This window comes from Chiloscyllium punctatum, chromosome 14 (assembly GCF_047496795.1).
Source record: "Chiloscyllium punctatum isolate Juve2018m chromosome 14, sChiPun1.3, whole genome shotgun sequence".
In the NCBI taxonomy this organism is placed as follows: Eukaryota; Metazoa; Chordata; class Chondrichthyes; order Orectolobiformes; family Hemiscylliidae; genus Chiloscyllium; species Chiloscyllium punctatum.
The window spans coordinates 80,106,870-80,111,971 of record NC_092752.1 but is presented as its reverse complement, the minus strand read 5'-3'; the positions used below and the strand labels follow the sequence as shown (position 1 = coordinate 80,111,971).

Genomic DNA, 5,102 nt, shown 5'->3' with positions numbered 1-5,102 from the left:
CTCTAATTGGTTAATCAGATGTCAAAATATGAAATGTTTTCAAATACTCACAGCTGGCAGTAGAGAGTGTAGATCTACCTTCAGGGGTTCATTCTGCTCTGATTTACACCCAGGATAATGTGGGACTAGAGAGCCTCATCACAGCGGAAGGGGTCAAACATTGAAGACTCTGATGGGGAGGATATTCTCTCTATGAGAGGGTAGCAAATCAGTGGAATACTTTCCAACAGAGGGCCTTCAAGGCTGAGACAGACAGACATTTAGTCAATTCGTAATCAAGGGCCAGGGAGATAAGGCTGAGAAGGGGAGTTGAGAATTAAACAAATCAGCCCGTGATCTCATTGAAAACTCGCCGACTTGATAGGCGAAAATGCTTCCAACTGCTCTAATATCTTTGCTGTCACTTGGAAGATGCTAAACCAAGGAAAGCACAAAGTTAGGAAGAGATGACTGCAGACACACGGAGTCACAATTATTTATTGAAAGGAAAATCAAACTGTCAATTTGCCAGATTTCTTTGCTAACGTGGGCGGTAGAGTTGACCAAGGGAGCTGGTGATTTAAGTGTTCTTGGATATGAAAAAAATAAAGGTCAGTGACTTTTGTTTTCTGGCAAAATATATGGCCCTTCCTGATGGTAACAATGAATGAGATGGTTTCCATGAAAAGACAGAGACGAAGTAACCTGTAAAGTAATCGATGGCCAAGATATGACTCGCGATGTTCCATAGGACAGATGTGATTTATTGATTATTGTTCTCCAAACTTCCTTTACAATGGAACCGGGAGTGGGAGCGGGGAAATTAAACCCAACCATGATTATTGCCATCTTTTATCACTCACACACTATTTATTTCTTGTACATTTTATTTCACATTGTGGGAACTGCGAGTGGGCTTGTAAACTGCATCTGCTGGTGAGTTCTTTCCTCACTCTTCCTAATCTCTTCCCAAACCCATTCTGCAACCTTATCTCCTGAATGAAGGTAATCTCTAACCATTGTATAAGTGTCACTAAAACCTCTGCATTTCACACGCCTCTGTATGTCATCTCCCAATATTAATTGACACTTTACTGTGCTGCAATTCTGCATAATTTGAGAAAAACAAAATAGAGACTGGTGGACCTGGGTTTCTAACACACGTTATTGCAGCTAAACCGCAGATAACTGCACACAATCCGATCATGGAAACACGCACCGATCCATCAGGCAACACAGATAAGCTCAGCACTAGAGGACATGTCAGGATCAGTACCAGAAACACAACAGAAATATTTCTCTGCGCTGCTATGGTGGATGGATTTCTCAATGAGCAATCGGGAGTTACATGTGTTCCATCAGGAGTGACGTCACACCCGGAAGTAACCAGTGTCACAGACGGTCATGTGATCCAAGTTCCAAGCCCCGGAATCCGAGACACTCAGTTCCCTGTGGATAGCTCCAAGGAACAGCCATCCGTGGAGTTTATGGGTGAGTTGAACTTTATGAATGCAGCTCGCTAGTTGTCGGGCTGTTTCTCCGATATAGTGTTTCATGCAGTCGCTGCGTGGAATCTACACAAACAGGTGTACATGATGGGTATTGGTTGTTGTGTTCTGGGGAGTTTTGTATGAGTGAGGCTGTCGGTTTATGTGTCTGTTGTAACCCAGTGTGTTCAGAGGAGTCTGACTGTCAGTTCCCAGCAATTTATTTTAACAAAGGGGAGTATCCTTTTCAAATTGCCTGGTGGCATATCCTCGTTGCGAATTTCGTGTGCCAGATATCTGGTAATGAATTCGTGGGAATATCCATTCTTGGCAAAGAAATTGTGTGGCAGTCAGGAATTGTCACGGACCAACTGTCCCGAGTAGCAATCCGGCAAGTAGACGGCAAGGTTTGGTGAGAACAGCACAATAGTAATAGGACAGGGCAAAGAGAAGGCAGACAGAGAATTTCTAGAAGCAGGGCACTCATCCGCGGATTCCATCAATAAACAGATTCATCTGGACCCAGTCTGTCACCCCAAAAACCGGAAGGAGCAGGAATGAAAACAAATCAATTCCAACTGCCCCAGGACAGCAGCGCTTCACAACAGACTCTGCAGCCCTGAGGATGGCACCCAGAAATGTGAGGAAAATGCTGAAAACCATCTTCCCAGCTCCGCCAAACATTCCAACACCAACTCCAGGAGGCGCACGACCTCCACATCTTTCTGCTCCAAAACGCTCCGGTTTTCTGCAGCAGAGGATTGTACCCTGAACCCCCAGGAACAAGGTGAGGATGGCAACCCGTACACGGCCAGGAACGGCAGTGAGAGTGAGGGCAACAGCTGCCATTGTCGTATGGACAGTCACAAACACTCCCTTTGAAAAGGACTTTGTCCATATGAAAGTCTGTGCAGCAGTATAACCCGGGGACCAAACAGCCTGTGCTGGGGATTCATATTCCAGACAATTTACGGTGGGCACCGTTTTCCCTGAAAGTGAGTGGGGATTGATATTTCATTGCTGATGTGAAACCAGATCCTACACTGAATCTGCTCGCCGGTTTGTGTTGCTGTGGTGAAACGGTGGGCAATCACGGTGTGAAACGTTGTTCTAACTCTCTGGTTTCCTTCATTCCTGTCCTGGTCAGGGAGACTGGGGATTGGTCCTCTCCATCAGATGGAGGGACCAGCGCATTGTTGACCCAATTTAATCAAGAATGGAATTGGTCATCTTCACTTCTCATGGTTCATTGTTGTTCTGTTTTGTTGGATGTTACTTGAGCACTTTCTAGGACTTGACAATGCATTAAAGCTCCAGTCTGTTTGGAAGCACCGGTTTGGAATTTGTCTCGCTGCCATTTGTGTGTGAGCAGTACAGGACATAGACGAATCGCACTCCCTCAAAGTCAGCATGCCAGTGTGTCTGGCAATGGTTCCGCCTTTTCTGTTCCACGCTAAGAGCTGTCAGTTTTTGGATTCGCTGGAGTGCTGAGGGGGTAACACAATTTTTGTGGTATTTTTCTTCAGGCCAAACTCCACCCTACAGGAAAAATAGCCAAACGCGCTGAGTAACAAACAGCACGCGTTTTCTTTGGCAAATGGTCTATTCAAGCTGGTGTCAGCTTCTGGAGCGTCTCAGAGTTGCCAAGCACGGAAACAGACCCTGACATCTAACTTGCCACTGCTAAACAGATAACCGAAATTAATCTAACCATATTTGCCAAAATTTGTCCCTTATCTCTCCGAACCCTTTCAGATGTCATTGAAATGTTGTGAGCGCACCAGTCTCTGACATTATCTATGACAATTCATTCTGTACACACGGAAATGTCTGTGTTCAAAACAAGTGTCCCTCACATCCCCTTTAAATGTTACTGTTCTCACATTAAACCAATATTATCTCGCTTTGAACTCATATGCCTTGTGAAAAATTACTCCCTGACTCTTTTCTCTGTCCGTCTGCCTCATGTCTTTATAAAATTCTGTAAGGCCTTTCCTCAGCCCTGAAGCTCCAGGGAAAACTGTCGAAGCCAATTCAGCTTCGTGCTATTGTCCAAACAGTGCAAACCTTGGAAACCCTTTCAAATATTTTCGAAATTGTTCCACGTTCGTTACTGAATGCGCGATCTGTTCGTGCCTGAAGTGAAGCGATGCTGAAACGCTAGTCATGAGATTTGGGCGCTCTGCGCCTCTGTGGTAGCGTGGCCGAGTGGTCTAAGGCGTTGGATTTAAACTCCATTCTCTATCGAGTCGTGGGTTCGCATCCCACCGCTACCAGCGGTTGCTCCGCTGCAAGCAGTTGAATATAGCAGAGCCTCTGCAGGCCGTCTGCGTTTTCGTTGGTGTGTTTGCTGCTGCTCATGTCAACTCATTCCGACTGAGAATAAAAACAGTGTGAGCCCCTGCTGTCCGACTCTCCTCAAACCCTCTGCTTTCGGATATCTGCTTGGCCAGTTTCTGTGTCTCAAATAGTCACTGCATTTGGCTGGAAGTTTGGTGGTTCGAGCCCGCCCTTACCACCGAGTATCAACAATTTCAGTTCAAGCATTGAGTCCAACCATGTCCCGACACTGCAACCACGAAGAACTCACCCGAGTCTGCAGCTGGATGTGGCCCCAATCTCTCCAAGGCCCCGCTGCCAACAGAAAGCGGCTACTGCAGCTTCAATCAGCGGCTTCCTGCTCAGCCCTGGGACACAGCACATGGAAAATCTTTCCCCAGGAACGGCTCTTCTCGTGTGAAAGGGACAACCATTCCACTTTAAATTGGACACGGCTTCAGAGGATTGTTCCTGTTCTTGGAACGTTTCATAAACAAAACTCCTGTCTCGCAAATAAGAAGTGGGAAAAGTTGTTGGCAGGGAGAATAGAGAAAGTGTTGACTGTGAGGACTCTGTCTCGTCAGCAGATGGGATTCCATCTTATGGGCAAGTGGAGACAGCTTTCACTCAGAAACCGAGGTGTGATCAAACACAGTCGGATCGACGTGTCCAAACCAACCCCTGTCCTGGGTTACAATACTGCAAGTGGAGCAGAGAGCTGGATTTCTTTAAAGGAGGGAAAGGGCCCATCGTGAGGCTGGAACCTACGGCCCTGAGATTAAACATCTCATGCTCTACCGACTAAAGTAGCTGGGCCTGACTCACGATTGATGAGTGTGTCATTTCATCCTGAGCATATTTCACCCGGCATTGCAATTTACAAGGATCCAGTTCATTCCTCCCAATCACAAATGTCATCATTCACACTTTCCATTTCACAGCTATTATTCCTTCAGAACTTTATTATCTATTTAACACTTGTCTCTGGATTTAAGATTCAATATAAATATTTTCATATTTTTATCCTCATCTTTATGTCGCTTGGGAAATCAATCAATCAATTGGTTTCCCAATCAATTTCCCAATCAATTGGGAAGTTACCTAAGGAAACCCAATCATTCCTGTTTGGAGTGTAAGGAATCCCATCTGCTGACGAGACAGAGTCCTCACAGTCAACACTTTCTCTATTCTTCCTGCCAACAACTTTTCCCACTTCTTATTTGCGAGACAGGAGTTTTGTTTATGAAACGTTCCAAGAACAGGAACAATCCTCTGAAGCCGTGTCTAATTTAAAGTGGAATGGTTGTCCCTTTCACA

The 5,102-nt window shown here is 45.6% G+C and overlaps 1 non-coding gene across 1 annotated transcript; it reads left to right on the top strand.

The window, feature by feature from the left end:
* The first annotated feature begins 3,660 nt into the window (after positions 1-3,660).
* trnal-uaa (transfer RNA leucine (anticodon UAA)) lies at positions 3,661-3,742 on the top strand. Its single transcript has one exon. It is a non-coding gene; the product is annotated as a tRNA-Leu (tRNA).
* Positions 3,743-5,102: the final 1,360 nt, after the last annotated feature.